The following is a 26,125-nucleotide window of genomic DNA, read 5'->3' on the forward strand; positions in this document are numbered from 1 at the left end:
CAGACACATTACTTTTCTGGCAAAATATATCTTCCATTCTACCACTCAAAACTGATGGTTGACCATCCATGGTCCTGTCAATAACTGAAGGGTATTTGGAAGTCATAAGGAAGTTCTTGCTGATGAGAACATTGAGTTTGGTTTTGCAGATGAGTTAGTAGAATAGTTACTTCTCCTGCTTCTTGTTAGGAAAACAATTATCATTCCAGTATCCATTGCCATAGGTAGCTTGTGCCTGTTTGATGTTTGCCGATTCAACTAACATATATTATAAAAATGGACTGACAAAAGAGATCCAGATGCCACCCAGCTTCCTGGAAGAACTTAAGTTCTTTGTAGATCATGTGCCCTCATCATACAGAACTGCAACGTTTTCTAAGACATTCACACCCACCTGTGAGCAGAATAGTATGATTTCAGAAATAGATATGTTCCTCTCCCCTCCCCACCTCCCGTTTGACTCACATGTCATCATCTCTTGCCCGGATGCCAGAATAACCTCCAAACCGCAGGTCCAGGACTCAGAAATCTAGTCTCACAATCAGCTTGCTAGAACACATCACGTTGTGTCACATTGCTACAGCTGAACTTGCAGTATCTCCCAAAGCAGCAGAACCAATTCCAGATCCTCCTATTAACTTGCTTAGTTCCTCAGAAATGTCAACATCTGCCAAGTGGACTCTCATTCTTGCAATAGAAAAAATATTTCATAAACTGAAGTCCCTATTACTTTTGAAAAAAAAATCACAGCCTTTTTTTAAAAAAGTCCTTTATAATCGACTCTTTTCTCATTTTCTGACCAACACCACTCCTTTTTCCTAAACATCTACAGCGTGGTAAAGCCCCAGCAAGTGTTCACTGTTCCTTGTATAAGCCATGAATACTTTGCTCCTGTAACTTTACACATCACATTCCTTCTCCATTGAGTGAGACTGGCTTTCATCTCATCTGTCACACTTCTCATCCTCAAGAGCCAAATTCAAATATTGCCTGCCATGTGAGATCTCTCAAAGGCAGAATCATTTCCCCCACCTCTAGATTTCCAAGGCATTTGGATGATCGATAGCATTCATCACATGACATACTGATTTTTCATGTATCTGTTTTCTGTCCTGGCTTGTGAGATTCCCCAAGAATTTCCATCACAGGAAAAAAAAAGGTTGTGATATAAAGACAGAGCACCAAGCACAGGGAGTCTGGCTCTATTCATAGGCCTGCTATTAATGAACAGTATAAATGAAAAGCTTCATGATACGTGGAATGGTTAAGTGAATGTTCTGTTTTATGCTAATAATGTATACTGTGGTTGTATGAATTAAAGTATGTAAAGAGCAGCACATAATTGTGCTTGGTAATTATTTAAATGATATGAGGGTAGACAAACACATCCAATTATAGAATGATAAACTACTTCCTGCTCTTCACACCTAGTAAAGTACACATAACAGGTATTCAATAAACCTTTGTTTAATTAATATTAAATCAAAATAAGCAAGAATATAAAGAGATAATAGAAAACATTTGGCTATTGATAATATTGACAACCTGGGAAATATTAATGTCAGAAATGTGTTCAATGTGTTCTAAAGAGTTGTAAGTATGAGTTGGCAAACTTTTCTCTAAAATGTCAGACACCAGATAATTCAGACTTTGTGTGCCATAGTGTCTTTACTACGATCACTGAACTTCCCACTGATGTGAAAAAACACCATGGAGAAGTCCTGTTCCAGTAAGACTTTCTTTACTGAAACATTTGGCTCGTTGGCTGTGGTTTTCTAACATCTGGCAGTATGAGCTGTAGATTGTTCTAGCCAGTCCTCATCTGCTTAAATTGTCTCCTCACATTCATCACACTTCTTTTGTTATAAGAAAGGCTATCTTCTTGATGTAGAAAAATTAATCAGGATTTTTATTGGGTTATATTTTGCTTTTTAAAAAATACATACTGCTCTGTTATCTGTGTGACTTGGCAATTTTATCCTGTATTTTTTTTCTACAAATGCTAATGTTTGACTTTTATAGTCAAACCTTTAATGCTTCTAAAAATATTTTGCTATGCTGTGAAGGAGCAATGATACACATATATATGGAAAAAAATATATATTTATAATCTATTTGAAAACTAGTTGTCCCAATCATTTTCTGACTCGTCCATTTTTTCCCATTTGATTAGTAACACCACTCTTCCATATCAGAGTGTATGGATTTATGGCTCTCTACTTAGCACTTTTGGTGTATTTGTCCTTTACTGTACAAATACCACATTATCTAGGAACACCAATCTACCTTTTTTCATCTACCTTTTTTACATGACTTTTAAAACCACTTTATTTTTAATTCAGATATTTTGATTTTATGCATTCATTGAGAGGAATTTGTATCTAGAAACATGGTAAACCCCATCCAAACATGAGTATATATCCCCACTTATTAATTTTTAATGAGCTACACTAATTTTCTCCATCCAAGTCTTGAATATTTCTGTTATTCTTAGATACTTCATTGGTCTATTATTAATGGTATATTTTTTCTAATATTTAATATTGAGGAACTTTGTGACTTAGACCTGATATTCTTTCCCTCTTTCCATACATACCCTCTTAATAATTTAAACATTTTATAGATTTTCCTGATTTTTCAAGAGACTTTTATATGCAAATAACAATGTGATCTTTTATTTTTCAATACTTTTGTTCTTCTCCTTCTTTCTCTTCTTCTCCTCCTCTTGGTTCTCCTTTCTCCTCCTCCCTCCCTCTTCCCTTCCTTCCTTCCTTCCTTCCTTCCTTCCTTCCTTCCTTCCTTCCTTCCTTCTTCTCTCGTCTCTTCTCTTTTTTTTCTTTCTTTTCCTTTCTATCTTCTCTCTCTCTCTCTCATTGTATTGCCTAGGTCCACAGCATAATGACAACAAGGTTCATGGGAGGTACTTCTGTCATAAAAAGAAGGCTTCTAAACTGTCATTAGGAATAATGTGGGCTGCAAACTTTTAGTAAACAACCTTTATTCAGAATAAGGGAGTTTCCTTCTATTTCTTGTGCATTAAACGTATGTTTTGCCATGCATAAACTTAACCCAAACTCATCTTCTTCCTATTTTTTTTTAATTTGACAGGTAGAGTTATAGACAGTGAGAGAGACAGAGAGAAAGGTCTTCCTTTACTGTTGGTTCACCCTCAATGGCCACTGCGGCTGGCGTGCTGCGGCTGAGCACCGCGCTGATCTGAAGCCAGGAGCCAGTTGCTTCTTCCTGGTCTCCCATGCAGGTGCAGGGGCCCAAGCACTTGGGCCATCTTCCACTGCCTTCCCAGGCCACAGCAGAGAGCTGGACTGGAAGAGAAGCAACCGGGAATAGAACCCAGCACCCATATGGGATGCCAGGGCCGCAGATGGAGGATTAACTAAGTGAGCCACGGCGCCGGCCCCCAAAACTCGTCTTCTTTCAATTTATAGTCTCCATTAAACTGTATCTCAATTTTCTCAGTTGCTTGTAACATAGGGATCCCCTTTACACATCTTTACACACTCAAATTGCAATCATTTTGATTATATGTATTGCATATATCTTGAATTAATAAACGTCCTATGTCATGACCTTGGAGTGAGACATCATTATAATATACTGTATTCATTCCTCATCTCCCACCTGACTCTGTTCAACTTTTTTTCTCCATCTCTTCCTTATCCATAAAGCAGCCAAATATATTTTAAGTATAAATAGAATAATGCCATCCAACTGATAAAAAAAATAGATTTCTCATTGCACTTCAAATAACAAAAATGTTAACCTTCTTCAGCTTCTTGCAGGATCTACAAGGCTCTTCAACTTATGATGGGGTTACATACCAATAAACCCATCTTAAATTTAATGTATCATAAGTAAAAAATACATTGTCCGTACCTAATGTACCTAGCATATTAGCTGAGCAACAGAGCACATTGTAAAGATTTTGTTGTGGCTCACTAGGCTAATCCTCTGCCTGCGGCGCCAGCACCCGGAGTTCTAGTCCCGGTCGGGGCACTGGATTCTGTCCCGGTTGCCCCTCTTCCAGGCCAGCTCTCTGCTGTGGCCAGGGAGTGCAGTGGAGGATGGCCCAAGTGCCTGGGCCCTGCACCCCATGGGAGACCAGGAGAAGCACCTGGCTCCTGCCTTCGGATCAGCGCGGTGCTCAGCCGCAGCGCGCCAGCTGCAGCGGCCATTGGAGGGTGAACCAACAGTAAAGGAAGGCCTTTCTCTCTGTCTCTCTCTCTCACTGTCCACTCTGTCTGTCAAAAAAAAAAAAAAAATGATTTTGTTGTTTCCCCTTGGCATTACAGAGTTGACCAGGAGCTGCGCTCACTGCCACCAGCCAGCATCCTTGAGAGGATCACAATACACATTGCCATTGCAGGAAAAGATGAAAATTCAAAATTCGAAGTATGGTTTCTACAGAATGCAAATGGCTCTTTCATCATCTTAAAGAAGAAGCATACTAATTTGATTCATTGTGACTCATTGTCTGTACTTCCTTTTCACCTCTCTTTTTCATTGCCAACCAAACCTGGGTTCCAACTACACTAATGTTTTCAGTTTCTCAAGCCATACTTGTTCCTTCCTGCTTCCAGACCTCTCCCTGCAACACATTTCCCTGTTACAAGACAGGCAGTTTCTAACTCATCCCTCAAATCCCACACTAAAACCACTTCCCCAGAGCTGTCATCACTACTGACCATTGAGATCCCCTGGCAGTTTCCCTTAAAAGGACACACTGCAACTTAAAATGCAGGTATTGGATTATTTGTGCCTCTCTATAAAGTCAAGTTTCAATTATATTCTCAATTTGTGATTCCTGATAAGAGCCAATCAATGTATTCTAATATTTTTGAATGGATATATTTTGAATGGGAATGACCCATAATTCAAAGCCAACCTTGTAAAATCATTTTTGTTTGGTTGGTTTTTTCATTTCTTGTTTTAAAAAATCTCCAGTCTCTTTAAAGGTTGGAATGTACCCTAAAATCTTTCTTAAAGCTGAAGAGAAATTTCTTGGGAAAATCACAGGGGCTGCCTACATCTAAACACCCTAGTTATTTAATGACTTTACTAAGAGGTTTCTCAAAAAGGTCATCCATTAAATCATCGTTGTTTACGAAACAGGATCATTTAACAACAGGTAATAATGTTTTTGAAATCAGTTAAGGCAGTGATGTATGAACAGAATGCACATTGTTTTTATTTAAGAAGTACTAAGGTCAAGCATTTAAATAAGTAACATGGCAAACCCCAGATGTAGTTTTAGAGCTCTCTACACATATTTTATTAAATATTAGTGATGCACCTTGTGTCAGTCCTCTAAAGGACTTAAACAGGAGGGAGAAGAGAAGAATAATGGACATTCCAAAATTTCAAACTATGGTGCAGAGATTAGAAGACTTACCTTATGGTGCTTTTAGTATGAATTAAAATAATATTAGAAATATGGGCATTGTGGAACAGTGGGTTAAGCTGTGGTTTGGGATATCTACACCCTATTTCAGAGTGCCAGTTCAAGTCCCAGTTACTCCACTTCCCATCCAACATCTTGCTAATGCTCCTGGGAGGCAGTGGGTAATGACCCAAGTTCTTGGGTTCCTGCCATCGGAAACCCCTGCCAAGAGACCAAGATGGAATTCATTGCTTCTGAGTTCAGCCTGGCCCAGCCCTGCCTGGAATTTTAGGGAAGTGAACCAAAGAAATCCTTTCTCTCACTCTCCTTACTTCCCTCCCTCCCTCCTTCTGTCTTTCTCATTCTGCCTTTCAAATAAATAATTCTTTAAAAAATGCTAGAATTGCCTGGAAAATATTGGTCCATGGGCAGCATTTAATAAAAAGCAGCTACTATTGTTACAATGTTGTTATTATCATCTTCTTTCTTAAAACATTGTTTGAATAATTTTATTATGGGGCTAATAATGATCATAGAATAATGAAGGCTTTGAAAGACCTTTGCATGTTAATGTTATATTAAGTACCTCAAACTGATTTAACAGTGAAAAGAGTTACTGGAAAAAAAAATCAAGAGGGTCTTTGAAAAAAAAAAAAAGATGTATGTTGTGAATATCTGCCACGCTGTGATTAAATAATATTGTTAGGGAAAATACAAAAATGGTCATTTTTGTGCAACTGCAAAACTTTGAATTCTTCAGTGACTCTCACCATTGTCAGCTGGATAAAGTTCCAGTTTTCTAGTAGGGCTTTCAGAATCTTTTACAAATAATGATCAAGAAACATAAAGATAGAAGAAGAAATGCAAAAGATCAATAAACATTGATTGACTTATGGCATCACTTATACTCAAAGAAATATAAATTAAAACAATGGCATGCTATATTTCACTTTCAAATTTCTAGAGATATTTTTATAATATTCACTATGAATGACAATACAATGAAAGAGGTACTTTAATGTTTTCTATTACAGATACATAAATTATTAAAATAATCCTGAAAATTTATAATATGTATCAGAAACTTTAAAGTTATTCTTACTTTTTTACCCAATGGTTCCATGTCTAACAATAACAATTGCTTGTTAGGAAAATAGTCCAATAATTAGATATTTATGCAGATCATGGTTATCACTACATTGCTTATAATTTTAACAACTTAAAAGGAATATAAAAACCATAAACTAAGGATGGTTGCTGCTTTGGTTTGAATATGATTGTCCTTGCTAAAGCTCACGTTGAAATTTGGGAACTGAAGTAGCTGTTTTGAGAGGTGAGGCCGCTCAAGAGGGGTGAGTGTCTCTCATGAGACTGTGTTGCTTGTTGCAGCAATGGATTCGTTTTCACGAAACCAGGTTGCTCTAAAGAGTCTGGCACTGTGTGCGCCCCTCCCTCCCTCTCTTCTGCATGTGCTCACTTGTCTTTCTACTGTGAAGCCTTCAACTGAAGCTAAACAGATGCCAGTTCCATGCTCTTGGACTTCTAGAACCAGGAGCCAAGATAAAACCTCTTTCCTTTATGTATTACCCAATCTCAGGTATTCTGCTACAGCAACAGAGGTGGCCTGATACAGTTCCATTCACTGAGATATACTATGATATAACCATTGAAATTATGATTATGGAAAGATGAAGTAGAATAGTGTATTAGGTACAATGTTATTTGGGAAAAAAAAGCGATATACAGAATTTTGTCTATGATTCGATTTCTACTGTCTCCCAAAAACACCATATAAGAAAGATTGGAAAGAAATGAACCAAAATATTAGTAATGATTTCCACTGTGTGGTGAGATTACAAATGATTTTTAAATGCTTTTCTTTTTACTCTTCTGAGTGTTCGATGTTTTACCATGAATGTCTCATTACTTTTATAATCAGAAAAAATTCATAAAATTTCCTAGCCAAGTCACATTTATACCAGCAGCATAGTCCTTTATCACTCATCCCAGGCTAAGTTTCCACACTCATCTCATGCCAACCCCCCTTACCAACTCATCCTGAATTCCACACTGTACTTTTACATGCCACCGTGCATTTGTAAATATAAAATTTCCTCTATGATGTTCCTTGTGGCTCATTCCCTATGTGACTAATCCTTTGAAATGTAGCTTTTACTTTGACCTCAGAGCAGGCAAGGAGGAGAGGTTCTTCCTCTGCGAGCTCATTGCTCCTTGGACACCCCTCCAGGATAGCACCTTTCACATCATCCTACGCTGCAATGTGTTAAGCCATCCACTTCACCATAGTCTTCAACCTTCTCATGACTCATTAGTAAGTAGCACAGTACTAGGCATGTTTGTAGAATAATTGGCTGACTATCTAGATAAATAGAAGGGGGGATAGTTAGTGGAGGAGATGAAGGCTTTGAAAGACCTTTGCATGTTAATGTTATATTAAGTGCCTCAAACTGATTACACAGTGCAAAGAGTTACTGGAAAAAAAAATCAAGAGGGTCTTTGAAAAAAAAAATGTATGTTGTGAATATCTGCCACTCTGTGAATAAATAATATTGTTAGGGAAAATACAAACAAATTAAGACACAAATTCTTCCCTTAAAAAAAATAGCATAAAAATGTCCTGTAGATAGGACATCAAAAACCCCAAGTTTTTTGCATTGATGAGTTTAAGATCCAAATTTGTAATGTTGGATTTTGGGATATAATTCACAGCTTTGCACTGAGTTTTTATCTTGGATTTTGAAATTATTTAAGGGGATTTAAGCAGAGGCTGATCTTGAAATAACTTCTGACCAGAGAACTAAGAGAGAAAACATTTCTTTGAGCATGAGACATACAGCAATACTTTTCATAGTGTCCAAATATTATTTTTCATCAAACCTGTAGAAAAGTTTTCAACCTGCCCTAATTTTTACCAATGAATCTAATAGACCTGGATTAAACTGCAGGGAAGATGAGAACATAAATTTCATGCCTTTCATTCCTTGTAATATTAGGGTTTGTATTCTTTCCAGCTGTAATAACCTCTAGACTTCAACAAAATTGAAAACCTTTAAATAGCCTTTCACAACCTTTCAGTGGAGTAATGAAGTTTTAAGTGCTCACTGGGGATTTTTCAGTTCAGAAAAATCTAAGCAGCAGTAGATATTAAAATCTAATGTTTACTTCAACTCTTTTACAGCCTAATGGGTTTTTCTGACAGTGTAATTTTTAAAAGGTTGGGTTTCATTTATTAATATAGTGTACTCATGCTGGAAACCTTTCTTCTTTAAGGACTCTGATGGGAGTCTTACAGTTAAACCTTGGTTGAAAGCCAGAGGGATCAGCAGGAGCAGGGGAAACAGAAACCTGCAAAAGGACTCATGAAGGCTGGGGCTGAGCAGGTTGTTTTGGCTTTAGAAATCGGGGAAAAGTCCTCTCTTTATGACTTAAAAACTACAGGAGGTAGAAAAACAAATGCAGGCTGTGGAACCCCTGGGCACACATCATTGTGAGGGTGTGAGTCATTGGCGTTCACATAGCTGTTCACCAATCAAAAGATCTGCTTGAGCATCCAGCTGTTCGCTAAGCCGCTGGGAGTGATGCTGCCCTCCCAGAGCTGCTCTACCAGGGGCCAGTGGGTGGGTGTGTAGAAACCAAGCAGAAATTGCAGGATGAGTATCAAGCAAACCTACACTTAAGCAGAGAGAGGATGTGATTTGGAAATTTTCCATTTTACATATTGTGTTGCTGAAACCAGTATGCGGGGAAAGCCTGAGCAAGCTCTAACCAAGTGGTAATAAAAAAAACACATGCTACTTCCCATATGCATAATGTCTCAATGTAGTTAACAAAGATTTGTCAGATAAGTGCACTACAGTGGAAAGGGGCAGGGTTTATTTCCATTGACTATGATATGGTAAAGGTACTCCCAGGTATATACATATGTATTAGAAAGCATGCTATTTTGAATTATAAAATAAAAGTGCCACTTGAGTGTGTAATTGAAAATAATATTGTAAAGTAAAGCAGCTTGATGATCATAAAGGATGGATAGTTTGGAATGTTTTTCATCTTCACATTTCACAAATTGATGGCTTTGTTCTCGTGTGTGTATATGTAGCTCCCAAATTAGAATCCTGCCCTAACAGATGAGGCAATTTCAGAAAACACAGAACAGGTACTAAATTATCCCTTTAACAAATTTATAATAGTATCAAGGCTCATTATTACTACTTGAGAGATGTCTGTAGTTTTTTACAGAACTTGAAAAATTCAGATAAACAAAACTAAAGCTAGAATCTTCATTTTTTTAAAGATGGTTTATTTATTTGAAAGGCAGAGTTACAAAGAGAGGGAGAGACCAAAAGAGAAAGATCTTCCATTCCCTGGTTTATTCCCCAAATGGCTACAATAGCAGGGGCTGGGCCAAGCTGAAACCAAGAGCATGGAACTCTGTGCTCTCACATGGGTGGCAGAGACCCAAGTAGTTGGGCCATCTTCCGCTGCTTTCCAAGCATGTTAATAGGGAGTTGGACCCAAAGTGGAGCACTGGGGACTTGAACCAGCACCCCTAAGGGATGACAACATGGCAGGTGGTAATTTAACCTGCTGTGCCACAATGTCTACCCCAATAGAATCTTCTATAACACCAGTGGCTATAGGAAAAGAAAAATACCTACTTGAGATATGATTTTAAGTAGATTTTATTTCACATTATATCAAGATGTTTTAGTACATCTGTAACATAAAGATTATATAATATTGTTTTGGTTGTTTTGCATAATTTTCATTAAGACCCAAATAAGAGTCATTGTAAACAATTTCTCATAAACAAAGACACTGGAGTCATCTCTCTATAGTCATGGGGCTCCTTGTAGATGTGAAAATCTGATGTCCAAGTATCTTATATAAAAATGGTGGTGTAGTATTTGCATAGAACCTCCACACATTCTCCAAATACACTTTACATCGTTTCTAGATTACGTACAACATCTAAAAAATGCAAATGCTAGGCAAATTGTTGTTATGTTGTGTTTTCTAGAAAATAATAACAAGGAAAAACTGTATACCAACGTATTTTTTTAAAAAATAGTTTTGATCCATGGTTGATTGAATCCCCAGGTGCTAAACCCATAGATATGGATGACTGATTGTCTATTTGTGCTTCCCATCCACCCCAGAGACTCGGGAGACTCACAGCCAAGGAGCACACTGTGAATTCATTTAGCATTCAGCAAATATAAAATGAGTGTCTACTACAGGGTGTCAGACACCATCATAAGTACTGGGGATTCACTAGTGGGTAAGATTTCCAGGCCATCTGCTCAGCTTGGGCTTACAGCCTGTGATGTGATAAGTGCTCCATCCAGAGAGATGTGTGCTAGTAAGGCGATACACCATGGTGAGTAGGATTTCACGTGGGCTAGAAGATCAGGGAAGGGTTCCCTGAGGCAGTTACATTGAAAGGTGTCTTGAAGGATAAGAGGAACCAGCAAGGTAAAGAGAAAATGACAGGTAATAGAGGAAACAGTAGGTACAAAGGCTGGCTGGCACAATGAGCATATCAACTGATAACCTACACAAAATCCCATAAAATGAAGGGAATGAAAAATGGAGTTGGGGAAGTAGATGATGTAGGTGAGAATCAGATCATATTAAAGACCTTGAACTTGTTTGTGTCCAGTGCTGTGTCTTGGCAGGTAAAGTCACTGCTTGCAGGGCTGGCATCCCGTATGGGCATGGGTTTGAGTTCCAGCTGCTCTACTACCAATCCAGCTCCCTGCTAATGCATCTTGGAGAGCAGCAAAGGATGGCCCAAGTTCTTGGGCCCCTGTACCCATGAAGAAGTCCCAGAAGAAGCTCCTGTCTGCTGGCTTTGAAACGGCCCAGCCCTGGCCTTTGTCACCATTTGGGGAGTGAACCAGTGGATGGAAGAGCTCTCTCTCTCTCTCTCTCTGTTACTTTTTCAAATAAATAAATAAATAAATAAATCTTAAAAACAAAAACAAAACCTTGGACTTGACTGCAAGAAGACTGGGAGCATTTTGAGACTCCTCAAGAAAGTGCATGAAACAAGTAAATGGAAATTTGAATGTCCACTTGTGCGAACTGGAGAATGGAATAAGGGAGAACAAGAGAGTCATTGAGCAGAGTGGTGAGACAGCTTCTGCTGTAGCCCAGGAGGAGAAGCTGATGGCCTAAAGAGGACCACCGTGGTTGAAATTAAAGAACTATTCAGGAGGAATAATGGAGAGAACATGATGTCGACACAAAACCACAGATAGTAACTGAGCTTGGAAAACAAAAGTCTAGTATCAGGCACACTTAGTTCAAGTCTTGATTTCTGCTTGCTAGGTAACTCAGGTTGGTATTTAGACCTTTCAAGCCACTTTACTTAACCATGAAAGGGTGGGTGTAGCTCACAGAAGCTGGTGCTGTAGTCTTAATGTTTGTGTCCCTCAGATTTTGTATTTTGAAATGCTATTCCCCACGGTGATAGTTTTGGGCAGGGTGGACCTTTGGGAAGTGATATGGTCATGAGGATGGAGGCCTCATGAACAGCATTAGGGCCCTTATTCAAGAATTCACAGAGGGATCCCTTACACTTTGCACTTTGGGAGGTGTTAGCACAAAGATGGCTGGCTGTCTATGAATCAGGAGGTGGACCCTCACCAGACACAGGACTGCCAGCTCCTTGTTCTTGGACTTTCCAAGCTCCATAATTGTGAGAAATATAGTTTCTGCTATTAACCGTCCACTGAATTTAAGAAGTTTGTTTACAGACAGCCTGAATAGACGAACACAGCTGAGTGAAAGGATACATTTCAATACAAGAATACAGGTAAGTGTGCCTCACATGGCATTTAATACAGATGAGGAGCTCAGAAAGTATGAGTTCTTCTTTCTTTGCTCCTCTGCATGTGAACATACCAGCTCATGAACTGCAATTCTCCATCAAAATTATGCCTTGATATAGCCTTTTATTGTAAGTCTTTCCAGGGCAATTCTTAGCTTTGTTCTATGTGAGGTCTACCTGTAAGAGAGCAGAGGCTTGTGCAGATCAAGTGCTATTGACAGATGAATTGGTAAAAGTAGGGAAAGAAAAGTGGAAGAAATTGTTGAAAGCACAGACAGAAGGATATAAAAAATTAGAAAAATGAAAATAGAAAGCATGAGCCTAGATGCTATATACAATTTATCATCTTGATGCTTTCTTCAATTTGATCATAAATTTATATAAGAAGACTTACTTTGGGGAGGACTGGAAATTTATGAGAATGCAAGTTTCCAGCCACTTGCAAAGAAAAATGTTCTCTTAGTGCAACTTTTTTATGGCCTAACCCAGATAAAGCATGTATTTACATTTGAAGGGTTATTTCCAGCATTAATATACTTAGTGAAATGTTAATCCCCATACTTTTTTTCAGTTTTAAATTTCACGTAAGTAATTTAAACCTTGTGGCAAAATAGTGAAATTACCAGTGACTACATTATTCTTTATTCTTTTATTCCAGTGATGAACTGGCTTTCTCTTCATGAGCTTCATCAAACTCTCTTGTGTAGCTTTGAACTTTCCTAACTATATAACACCCATAATGTTGCAGGATCCCTTTTGGCATGGGAGGGGTTATGGGGGTGGATAAAAGATGTTGAGATTCCTAGCATTCCATCCAAATTGAGGTTGGCCCTTAAAGTTCAAGTATGCATATGACCTGGCCTCATGTTCTGTTCACCTGGTAGACACACGACCCAAGCTGATTCAAGTGCAGTCTTCCTCAGAATCTTTACCAGAGTCATAAGAAAGTGGCTTCTATTTCTACGGATTACAACCCAAAAGGACAAGCCAACTACAAGAGGTTCCTGCCTAAGATGGAAGCCAGTGAGGAGGAAAACAAAGCAAAGAAACAGAGAAGACAAAGGTGCTTCTGGATTCATCAAGTCTTCCATGCTTGAGTGATATCGTTCCTTTCTTTATCAGTGTCTTTACATTGCCTTTCAATCATAACCCAAAAGAACCTCATATCACTTTTTGCATTCAACAATACCTAAATGCTTGTTTATTATTTGAAATATTTTGCTAGAGATATCTGAAATATTTTATTGGAATTCTATCTGGATCATCCCTTTAGCCCAGTTTTATATCCTATGTTTCTTAAAAAATGTCAATTTGACAGAACTTCAAATAACAGCTTTTATCCAATGTAAGCTATAGGCATTTACAGAAGAATACTTGTTAATTTATGGATTCAGGATATTGAGGCTAGAACGTGCTTATTGGAGAGATCACACATGAGAAACATCCAGGCCATGGAGCCTACGCGGAGACAACCTTGAACAAACCTTCACATTGCTCCTAGACCTGGCCTTGTGTTGTAGTTGAGAAAACCCAGTTCGGGGTGTGGGAAATGTTTCCATGTCTTATTTATTCTTTAGCACAAAAGAAATACCATTCCACAGCATACCAGCAACTTCATATCTACTGTTAAGCCACACAGTGATGTGTCCTTTAACAGTTCTGAGAAAACCTGCATATGGATTTGATTCTGATCTCTTCAGACCTAAAGGCCCTTCAATCATCCTTCTGCCCTCCCTGTCTCCTTGTCCCCATTGCACCTTTCTTTTACTGAATCCTATTGCTTGAATGTTTTGTGTCTAAACAACTCATGTGACAGTGATTGCAGACCTTGATACACACAGGCGTGGAGGATTACTCATTCCACCATGTTTTCACAAGTAATGAATTTTGTTCCTTCCCACCTAATCTTATTGAATAGTTCTCTAATAATCTTCCAGACTTCAGGCTCTTCCCCCTTTACCGTGGACACAGCTGAAAGGTTAAGCTTTTACAATTCTATTTCACAGTGACTTGTCTTCCCAAATCTGGCTGCATACTTAGAAAAGAGTCCAAATTCCTTAAATTGGAATTTTTTGACACCTTCAAAATCTGGCCTGTTCTGCTTTTTGTAATACATTTCTCACCATGACCTTGTAATTGTTTTATTGTTTTCTGTGCACATCCATGTGCTCTAACCTCCTCCCCATTTTGTAAATTCTTCCCTATATCTGGAATCTTTTTCCCCTCGTATCTTTCATTCAATCCACTCATCACTCATCTACATTTTGTAAGCATTTGCTATAAGCCAGTCAGTATTCTAGGCCCTAGAAATATAGAATTAATTAAGAGAAATCAGTATCTCCTAGTCCTACAGAGCTTTTTTTCTATGAGTGAAAACACTAAGTTAATAGCTACAAAAAGTATTTCAGAGAATGGTAAGTACTGTGAAGAAATACAACAGGGTGATGTGGTAGAAAGCATGGGGCTGTCATTTCATTGTGTGTTCAGGGAAGATATTTTCTAGTGGAGAATGCTTGGTCTCAAACTAAAAATCAAAAGACTCAACTATGTGAAGCACAGAGTGTTCCAGAGACACACAGAGAGACTGGGAGAGAGACCTTATCAAGTCATTCCAGCATTCCGGTATTGTTCATTCTTGAAAGCCTAGTTCAGCTGCAACCTTAGTCCCCGCCTCCTGTCTTCCCACCTGAATTCTAGTCCATAGCACTTTATCTTCCAACCCTATGTCTTGGATGTGTGCTGTTTATGCATGTCATTCTATCTTGTTAGAAACTCTGATCTTGAAAATCTGTTCTTTTTATCATCTATATTGTTTAGTCCAATATTAATACAGACACTCAACTATTTCTCAAATAAGAGAATAAAGGAATAAGTGGATGAACAAAAGAAATATAGTGGAATTTAATTCCACTTGTAACTGGAATAGGGAAGACACATGTTGCCAATAAGGAGTTTGGGGGTGTCTCAAAAAGTGCCACCAATTTGTGAGTGAGGCTGAAGCTGAGTCTCCTCATTCTCCCAATTAGAGAATTCCAATTGGGCCACTTTGGAGCAGAAAGTCCTGAACAACATTTTCTCAGTCATTGTTTTGAGCTTCTGTATTTCACAAGGCACGTTGTCAAGTTGTTCTGATGGGGCAAACTCCAAAGCCATAGGGACATTCTTCAAAGATTTGGCACAGTCTGAAGCCTGGGCATGCTTTGATGAATTTCATCGTATAGAGCTGGAGGTAATTGTGGTACTGGTTTCTTAGTAAAGTTGGTATTCAACGGAAGTGACAAGCCTGACAACTTCATTAACAGCATTGACATCAAGCAACATTGACTGTCTTACAGTTAAATAGGGAAGGAAAAATTACAATTTTGGTACATTTTAATCAAACCCTGCTGGTAGTCTGTGTCAGATCTGCCCTTGTTATTTTGTCTGCTGATTTTTCAGCATGCTCCTCCTGTAAGCGTTGCTGGGGAGATGTCCTGTCCCAGCCCCCTCTCTGCATAGTAATGGAGGGAGGTTCAGGAGGAGCTGCGGCATATTGTTCAAGATAGATTAACTGGGAGCTCTCTCTCTGGCATGCAACCTGCCACTCATGGCATCCGACAGACAGTTGCTAACTTTCATCTGTAGAATGCTCACAGCCAGAGAAAGGTGCCCTATTGCAGTGTTTACTACCTTTCTAGAACCGCTTCTGCCTTCAGATATTTGCCTGCAGATGAAATGCCTTTGTTCTTGACTGAGAGGAATCCTGAATAGAGAATTAATTTCACTTCCCCAAATAACCCCAGGAAGCAAGTATGGAGAAATATAGCAGGAAATATATAAGACAGACAGATGACACACTTAAGAGTGTCGTGTTTCAGCAATAAATGCATCTCATGGTTTAAAATGGTTGAATTTGATTCAAACGTGTTGTTGAATTAATGTTTTGAAGTTGTACAAATGTAAGTCTTTTAAAATATTACAAGGAGTTTTTTCCAATTTCTAAATTTATGTTACATTTATGACAATCATACATTTAGCAAGAAATCACCATCTTTACAACTTCCTTTTGAAATGTCTTTATTTTGTTCATTGTTATTTCTTTGTCAATGTTTTGAGTAAGATAGCTATTTGAATATATTCTCTGAATGTGTATATGTACATGGTGTTTAACAAATAGCTCCTAAAAGGACATTGTAAAATAATTTGACATCAAAAGTTAATTTTCATTTTTTCAATTTTTTAAAAAGTTGTATTTATTTGAGAGGCAGAGAGCCAGAAGAGAGACAGGCAGACATAGATTTGCCCCAACAAGACTATAAGAGCTGAGCACAACAATGGCCAAAGCCAGGGGCCAGGAACTCAATCCATGCAGGTGGCAGGAGCCCAATTTCTTGAGCCATCATTGCTGCATAAAAAGGTCCACATTAGCAGGAAGCCAAGATGCAAACCCAAATACTCCAATGCAGCATGCAAGCATCTCAACTGTAAAGCTACCTACCTCTCATAGATAATTTTTAAAAATAGTTTTAAATTTTAGTCTTCCTTTATTATCCCTTTAGCAACTCAACATTTCTTTTTCCAACACAGAAGTAACCTTTGACATTGAGCCCTGTCTGAGCCAGATTGCATGTCCAAGATTGGTAGTAATGAATCCATTCTCAGGTAGAGCTGAGCTGTCACCTCATTTACCTTAGACACAGTGCCAGAAGTATAATGCCACATGTCCACAATGACATAGCTGGGTCTGTCCTATTGGGATATGATATATTTTAAAAAAATGCCTGTGTCAGAAGGACAGTGATTGCCATCCATGAAGGAAGGATGTGTTCCTATGTGAAATATAAGTTTTAAGCACCAATAAAACACAAGGGAAGAAAATGTCTGTGTGAAGTCTTTTTGCCTTTGCGCATTTTTCCTCTTACCCTCTGAAGAGTTCCCACAGGACCGGCGCTAAGCTTCTCTTCATTAGAACCCAGATTTCAATTTAAATTTTAATTAGAATAGATGACTACAATACTTACCATTCTCTATAGTTTCTGCATAGAGCTAATCAGCAACTAGAAGCATGCCCCATGTTTTCATAAAAAGATTAAGATCTTACTCCACATAGATTTACTGCTATCCATAAAATTATTTTATAGTCTACCATACCACTTTCTTTTCTATGGATAAGTCACTTTTGCTTTTCCATGTATATAGCAACAAAATCAGGCAGAAAACTTGATTTTACATTTTTGTAGAATCATAGCTTTAAACAACCCTGGACTTTTCCCAAGCATGTCTAGTATAATTTTGAATATTGTAATAATGTATGCAGTCTAAAATAAATGTCAATGATCATATAATACACCCTATTCTATAACCCAAACATATTTCATGTTATCTGATTATCATTTTATGATAATATAATCAAAACCTAAATTATGTCTATATAATCAATATGTGATGTTCTGGCACTGTAGACTTTACAAAGCAATTGGAATTAATCAGTTGTTCATTCAATCAACAACATCCATTGAGCTTTTAATGTGTCAGAGACTGTTCTAGATTGGGAGGTGGAGGGGTGGCTTCAGCAGTGAATAGGGCTAACAAGGCCTGATTGCACACAGCTTACATTTTCTTATCTACTCGTCCTAAGTGGAACTAGGAAAAGTGCTATTATCCAAATTCTGTAGCTTGAAGGGACTCAAGCTCAGAGAAGCTATTTGGTTAACCTAACACCCAGCTGATGAGTAGTCAAGCTGTGACTCACGCTTATAATGTCCTCAGTCCAAGGCCAAGCTCTGGGGTGGCAGTAAAAATAGGCAAGAAAGAAAAGATTTACTTCAAGCCTGTTCTTTTTCCCTGTAGGACAAATCTACCTTAAGGTCACCACAACAAATATGCACAGAAACTCAAATGGAAAACATATTGAAACAACGGTGCCATTTCTGGCGTGTATGAAGTCTCATTCTCTTAGTTTTTTTCCCTCTAAAAATGCAAATACCATTGTTATTTCCTCTCATCGCCTGAGTAACTATTTTATTTAGTTAGTTAGTTTTCATTTCACAGAGAAGGAGAAGCAAAAAGAGAGAAAGGAAGAGAAGAGAGAGAGAGATTTCTTCCATCTGCTGGTTCACTCCCCAAATGGCTGCAACAGCCAGGGCTGGGCTAACTGGAAGCCAGGAGCCAGGAACTTCATCCAAGTCTCCTCCATGGGTGGAGGGGCCAAAGGACCATCTTCTGCTGCTGTCCCAGAAGCATTATCAGGGAGCTGGATTTAGAAGTGGAACAGCCAGGTCTTGAACCAACGCCCGGGATATGGGATGCCAATGCTGCAGGCAGCAGCTTTATCCGCTATGCCACAGCACCACACTAACTTTTTTTTTTTTTTAAATTTTTTTGACAGGCAGAGTGGACAATGAGAGAGAGAGACAGAGAGAAAGGTCTTCCTTTGCTGTTGGTTCACCCTCCAATGGTCGCCATGGCCGGCGCACTGCGGCCGGCGCACCGTGCTGATCAGATGGCAGGAGCCAGGTACTTATCCTGGTCTCCCATGAGGTGCAGGGCCCAAGTACTTGGGCCATCCTCCACTGCACTCCCTGGCCACAGCAAAGAGCTGGCCTGGAAGAGGGGCAACCGAGACAGAATCCGGCGCCCCGACCGGGACTAGAACCTGGTGTGCCGGCGCCGCAAGGTGGAGGATTAGCCTATTGAGCAGCGGCGCCGGCCTCACACTAACTTTTAAAACCAAGGTTCTGGACGCAGAGCTAGGAAAGGTTCTCACCATTGATCTGTACTCCCTGATCTCTGTTTTTCAACTTCTTCCTTTCCTACATGTTTATGACTACATCACTGAGAACTGCACTTTTTTTTTTTTTTTTTTTTTGGACAGGCAGAGTTAGACAGTGAGAGAGAGAGACAGAAAGGTCTTCTTTCCATTGATTCACTCCCCAAATGGCCACTACGGCCGGCGCTGTGCCGATCCGAAGCCAGGAGCCAGGTGCTTCTTCCTGGTCTCCCATGCGGGTGCAGGGCCCAAACACTTGGGCCATCCTCCATTGTCCTCCCAGGCCACAGCAGAGAGCTGGCCTGGAAGAAGAGTAACCGGGACGGAATCCGGCACCCCGACCGGGACTAGAACCCAGGATGCTGGCGCCGCAGGTGGAGGATTAGCCTAGTGAGCCATGACGCTGGCTGAGAGCTGAACTTCTATGGTTGTGTTAGTTGTAGTTCTCCAGAGAAACAGAATCAGCAGCATATATCAGAGGAGATTTATTTTGGAAATTGGCAGATGTGATTATGATGCCCAAGAAGTCCCTCATAATACAGTCTGTAAGTTGGAGAACAAGGAAAAGCAGTGGCATAATTTGGTCTGAGTTCAAAGGCCTGTAGCCGTGGACTTGATGCTGTAACTCCCTTTCCCACGGCAAAGACCTGTTATAGGGGACTTGCTGGTGTGAATCCCTGGATCCAAAGGCCTAAGAACAGGAAGGGGACAGGAGCAGATGGATGTCCCAATTCAGAAAGAGAGAGAATATACCCTTTCTCTGCCTTTGTGTTCTATTTGGGCTCTCTACAGATGGAGTGGTGCCCTCCAACACTGAGGAAGATAGCTCTTCTTTATCAGTCTGCGCCTTCAAAAGCTAAGTTCTTCCATAAACACCCACGTTAACACACCCAGAAACAATGTTTTACCAGCAATCTGGGCATTCCTTAGCTCAGTCAAATTGATTTAAAACCAACCTTCATACCGGTTAAATATCTTGTGACTGGGTTAAAAAAAAAAAGGGGGGGTAGCCACTTGTCTAATTAATGGAAAGGAATGAATCTGAGGGACTTAACCCCTTCTTTTGTAAATGGTGCTGGAGTTTTTCAGTCTCATACTTAACCCCCCATTTCAGATACCTGGTAGCTCAAATCCTAATCTTTTCTATCAATATTCTGTCAGTGACAGCCATAGGCCTCTTCCTTTGAACTTCTCTCCCAAGGATAGCTAGGTTTTTGTTTTCTCATGCTATTAACTCACTTCCTACCCTCTCATTTGCCTTTTACTTTACAGATTGTTTATGTTTACATACTCAAATGAGGTTGTCTTGCCTGTTGCCTGTTTCTTTGGAGGTTTAAAATCTTTTCTATTAATGTACAAGTCTGACAATCCATTGACTTCAAGAAGAGATACTCATGGCAGTCACCAAGAAGTCACCTTAGGCATTGAGCTGTCCTGCCACAGAAATAATGGCACCATGCTGCCCTCCTGGAATCATAGGAGTGACACCAGTCCAGCCTTCCCATGTTCCCAAGAAATACTGGGAAAGTTGTTCATCTCTCTGAGCTTCAGTGTGCTCATCAATAAACTGGAATGACAATTCCTATCTCATAGAGTGCTGGGTACATTAAATCAGGTAAAGTGCATATAATATTTAGCATGTTGACTATAAATAGCTCAATAAATGTTCTTGCAGTTATCATTATAATTATTAGTGCTATTGTGATCATTGTCATGATCAACTACACAACAGCAAGAATTTTGTTGGTTTTAATCTTGTGTCTCGGGGCTGGCACCGTGGCTCATTTGGTTAATCCTTTGCTTGCGGTGCTGGCATCCCATATGGGTGCCAGGTTCTAGTCCAGCTCTCTGCTGTGGCCTGGGAGGACAGTGGAGGATGGTCCAAGTGCTTGGGCCCCTGCACCCACGTGGGAGACCAGGAAGAAGCACCTGGCTCCTGGCTTCGGATCGGTGCAGTGCCAGCCGTGGCGGCCATTTGGGGAGTGAACCAACAGAAGGAAGACCTTTCTCTCTGTCTCTCTCCCTCACTGTCTATAACTCCACCTGTCAAATTAAAAAAAAAATCTTGTGTCTCTGTCAAACAACTTACTTTAGCTGTAGAAAGGAAGAAAGAGTAAGAATCAAAAGCATATTTGTCTGTATAAATTGAGAGTATATTGTTCAGAATATATCATTGTTTATCTTAAAAAGTCTCATCAAGTCTGCGTGGAGACATTTGATGAAGTCTGACAACCACCTCCTCAGTCAAGTGTAAGACCAACCGTTTATGAACTGTTTCTATAAAGGAGCAGATGGTAAATATTTCAAAATTTGTGAGACAGTCTCTGTTACAACTTCTCAACTTTGCTGTTATAGCAGTGGAGTTTCTGTGGGCAACTCATAAACAAATGCACCTAGCTAGTTTACAAATAAAACTTTATTTACAAAAACAGGTGTTTACCAAATTTGATTTGAGAGTTGTAATCTGCATACCTTGTGAGATAACAGTGTCTTATTGTTGAAATACTAATTTGATTAATCAATACTGCTTTTTTTTTAATAATAAATAACCCCAAATTCTCAGTGGCGTAACACAATCAATGTGTAATCCTTTCTCATGGCTTGCTGGAAGGAATTGGAATTTGGTGATCATTTCTTCTTCCGTCTGTGTCTAAGAATCCTTGCAGTCTTTTGTGGATTCTTTGTACACAGTCAGTCCTTTAGTGAAAAGAGAGACAGACGAGAATCATCTGTGACTTCTCATGATCAGACTATACTTGAACTTCTAATAGGCCAGAACTTAACTATGAGAGAAATTCAGAAATGCAATAACTTCCTGTAAAACCTCCCAGGAAAGAAATGGATATTAACTGGCATGTAGCCAATTTCTATCAAAACATAGACTGACAAATTAAGAAATGAGACATTTAGCAAGCTTTGTTAGTCATGCAAAAGTACTTCAAAAGGTTCACGAACAACGGAATTAAAAGAGAAGTTTATTTGGTTCAAAAATTTTGCCATCCATGCAGTTTTTCATAATATGGATTTTCCTTGAATATTTGAATATCCCTTGTGATTTCCCGCCAAAAGATCTCAATTGTTCCTCAAAAAGAGCAGCATAGTTTTTGAGACTAGTTTGTAGTGTATAAAGAAAATGTGAGACTCTTTGAACAAACATCTGGTAAAAGTTTTACCTTCTGGGGCCGGTGCTGTGGCGTACTGGGTAAGGGCCACCATATGGGCACCAGTTTGGTTCCTGGCTGCTCTACTTCTGATCCAGCTCTCTGTTGTGGCCTGGGAAAGGAGTAGAGGATGGCCCAGGTCCTTGGGCCCCTACACCTGTGTGGGAGACCCGGAAGAAGCTCCTGGCTCCTGGCTTTGGTCTGGCATAGCTCAGGCCATTGTGGCCAATTGGGGAGTGAACCAGTGGATGGAAAACCTCTCTCTCTCTCTGCCTCTCCTTCTCTCTGTGTGTGTAACTCTGACTTTTAAATAAATCTAAAAAAAAAAAAAAAGTTTTGCCTTCCTTTTGTAATACCTTTCTACCTGTCAGGTGTTTTCTAATTTAATTGGCATTTATTTGTTTTTAACTTATTTGAAAGTCAGAGAGAGACAGAGAAACAGAGATCTCCCATCTGCTTGTTCACTTCTCAAATTATGGCCACAGACAGGTCTGGGCCAAGCCTAACCCAGGAGCCCAGAACTCAACCTGTGTCTTCCACATGGGTGGCAGGAATCCTAATACTTGAGCCACTATCTTTTCACCTTTCAGGGCTTTACATTAACATGAAGCTGAATGGGAAGCGCAGGAGTCAAAGCTTGAACCAGGCACTCCAATAGGAGATGTAGGGTCCCAAAGTGCATCTTAACCATTGAAACACAGCCACCCCTCTCATTATATCTTTTAAATTTTCTAGCTAACCTCATATCCCCTTGATCATGAAGATCTTACAAAGCAGGTGCAAAGATCATAGGTATTTTGGTTTTCTCATAATTCCACACATGAGTATATCTGGGCTCTGACTCTCTGTATCTGCACCAAAATTCCCCCAACCACTCCCAGAGTAAGGAGACCAGTGGTAAAGATACCATCTGGGACAAGCAAGCTTGTTTGTGACCAAGGCTACACGCCCCCAGCACATGTTCAAAAGTCCTGAGGCTTCACTTAAAAAATCACAAACTCTAAGATTATTGAGCCTTCCAAGATGGCAGCCACAGAATATCAAATGCCACGTATGGAGGTCTTGATCTGAGTATAGGATTCTATACAATTGTGCTGCTCACTCGTCTATGAAGCCAAGCCTTGTTGTCAGCTTGATCACTTGCTGGAGGAGAAAGTCTAAGAGTTCCCCTTTAAAATGGTTAGTAAAGGATCAATTTTGAAGCAGACACAAGCCCTTATGTTCTCTTGTTCAGCTTTTTCTAAAAATATCCTCTGGCAAAAGCATTACTTCAGATTCCTGTACACGTGGGCAAAGATTGAACTGGTCTTCAACAAGACAACTCTTGGATCTTGATTATCTGTATTTTTGCATGTTAGAGAAATGCTGATGAGCTCCATACTTGCATCATTTTATTATTTTAAATAAGGAACATTTATTCCTATTAGAAGTTGTATTAACAAATTTCAAGAAGTTAACCATCCATTCATTATTTATTCTGTATAAAAGACAATGTATAGTCAGGCTAAAGAGTTCTGACTGACTGATTGTCACTCCTGTCCTCTGAATTTATTAGGTTTATAGCCTTGAGCAAGAGGCTGCACTTCCATGAGCCTTTGTTTCATCATCTGTAAAATGGATTTGATAATATCTACCTCATATTACCCTTTTTATGGTGAGAATGACAAAGGAACAATGTGTGTATGAAGCTGGCACATAATAAACTTTCAAAACATGGAAATGGTAATTTGTTTCCATTGGTGATAACAGTCATTATTGGGAGGTGGGGGAAAATCTTCAACCACAATATCTAAACTCTGCAAAATCATGAGTTTAGAGGGAGAATGAGTTCTGGACAAAAATTGCAAAACCAGACAATAAATACGAAGAGCCGTAGTAGTAAGACAGATTATGTGGATCATAAGAGAAATAATGGTACTATTGTAGCAGCATCTCATTTGGAGCAGAGATACTTGTCAGAGAGTATTTCCAAGTTACAATTGAGTCTGCTAGCTCTAAGGTGGACCTCTTCACATAATTTTCATTCTTTGGGTAGGGACATGATTTGAATGTCTGGCTATTTGATGATTTAGGAATTTATAATAATGCAATTTTCTATGAAATATTGGTGCAAGTAAATAATGTGATGCATGTGTCCACAGTAAATAATAAAAATCAGAAATGTGAGTGGCTTCTGGAAATTGCCTTTCATGCTGCAATTCAGCCAATGTTAGTATTATGCTGTAAGTTCAATGGGGAAGAGGAGGTATCCTCATAAAGTAAACATTCATTTGCAATTTTTTCAGGTGAAAGAGAGCCTGATTCCTAGAATTGCTATCTCCACTGCATATAATGTTTGGACATTAGTGAATCGCACAACCTGGGTCAGTCTCACATTCTCTTATAATGAAATTAAGACATAATAGGAAGTTTTGCTATTTTTGTATTTCCAAAAAAGGAGGACCTCATACAGCTGTGCTCCTATGTTGAAAAGTGACCTTCAAAACAGGAAAATAATACAGGACAATCTCAGCTCCGAGATTAAAGAGGGCAACAAGACAATCTTGTTTCTGATTCATAAAAAGATGTTCTCACAATAGAAATAATTCTGTGATTCCCAGTAATAAAAAGCCTAGATCACTCAGCTTTCCCTGAACTTTGGTGATCTTATACATAGTTTTAAACATGGAAGCTCTACTTACATCATCAGGATGATGTTATTTTTGACTTCAGAAATATCTAACTATTCTTAGAGTGTCTATGACTAAAAAGACAAAAGTCTGCTCAGTTCTATAATGTTTAAGCAGAGTACTGAAATTTCTTATAAAACTTAGAAGATTGGGAAGAAAGAAAATTGAACATCTTTTAGTGAAACACAAAGCATGCTATATGTTTGACTATACTGTTACCTAATATATTTGACTAGGTGGTGTGTGTGTGTGTGTGTGTGTGTGTGTGTATGTATCACATATTGTTCCTAGAATTGTATTTAAACCTGTCTGGTTGCTCAGCAAGAGATGAGGCCATTACATTTAAAATGTGGATGTCAAAGTTATATCTGTAAGTTTCAGAAATCCATTTCTATAGCTGTATGAATTTCTTATGGCTGCAATAAAGTCATTATAAGCTTTGTGGTTTCAAACAACACAAATTTATTATCTTTTTTAAAAAAGATTTATTTATTTATTTGAACGTCAGAGTTACACAGAGAGAGGAGAAGCTGAGAGAGAAATCTTCCATCTGATGGTTCACTCCCCAATTGGCCGCAATGGCCAGAAATGCGCTGATCTGAAGGCAGGACCAGGAGCCTCTTCCAGGTCTCCCACGCAGGTGCAGGGGCCCATGGGCTTGGATCATCTTCTATTGCTCGACCCAGGCCATAGTAGAGAGCTGGATTTGAAGAGGAGCATCCTGGACTAGAACCGGCGCCCATATGGGATGCCAGTGCTTCAGGCTGGGGTGTCAACCCGCTGAGCCACAGCGCTGGCCCCAAATTTATTATCTTAAAGTTCTGGAGGCCAGAAGTCTACAGATGGGTCCTCTTGGAAAGCATGCTGTGAAATCTTGAGGAAAGTCTCTCTCTTGCCTTTTCCAACTGCAGAAACCATCTGCATTCCTCGCTCTGTGATTCCCTCATCCTCAAAACCAGCAGTGCAGCATCCTCTCTCTTCCGCATTCTCTGGTCCCCTCTTATGATAGCAATGTCTTGACATGAGAATCTCCCAGATTATCCAAGAGAGTCTCCCTGTCACAGGATCCATAACTTAACCACATCTACGAAGTCCGTTTTATTGCATAAGGTGCACACACCCACACACATCCATGTTCTAGGGTTAGAACATGCAGATCTTTGAGGGGTCATTACTCAGCCTATTGTAATGGCTCTCATGATCACCAGAATTGATCTCTGCCTCATGTGTGAGTGCCTATGTTGACTGTGCATATTGAAACATGAACAAATTCAAGTATTTTCCATAGTTTAA

At 39.3% G+C, this 26,125-nt stretch overlaps 2 long non-coding RNA genes across 6 annotated transcripts in view; one reads left to right on the forward strand and one right to left on the reverse strand.

Annotated features, from left to right (window-relative positions):
• The window catches only part of LOC149123591 (uncharacterized), a 134,393-nt gene that overhangs the window by 91,598 nt on the left and 16,670 nt on the right, over positions 1 to 26,125 (forward strand). For 3 of the 5 annotated variants that reach the window (XR_016216972.1, XR_016216977.1, XR_016216974.1), the window contains one exon: positions 4,311 to 5,747. The exons of 1 other annotated variant lie outside the window; for it this stretch is intronic. This is a non-coding gene — a long non-coding RNA (uncharacterized LOC149123591). Of the gene's footprint in view, positions 1 to 4,310; positions 5,748 to 12,180; positions 12,240 to 13,138; positions 14,984 to 26,125 lie in introns of those variants that run through there. One more of the 5 variants, XR_016216976.1, reaches the window with a different exon arrangement.
• Positions 3,281 to 26,125, reverse strand: part of LOC149123592 (uncharacterized) — a 501,504-nt gene continuing 478,659 nt past the window's right edge. The window contains exon 3 of the long non-coding RNA XR_016216966.1: positions 3,281 to 3,318. This is a non-coding gene — a long non-coding RNA (uncharacterized LOC149123592). The remainder of the gene's footprint in view (positions 3,319 to 26,125) is intronic.

The sequence above is a fragment of the Oryctolagus cuniculus genome, chromosome 11, assembly GCF_051225735.1.
Source record: "Oryctolagus cuniculus isolate XC-2025 breed Fujian yellow rabbit chromosome 11, ASM5122573v1, whole genome shotgun sequence".
NCBI classification, from domain to species: domain Eukaryota; kingdom Metazoa; phylum Chordata; class Mammalia; order Lagomorpha; family Leporidae; genus Oryctolagus; species Oryctolagus cuniculus.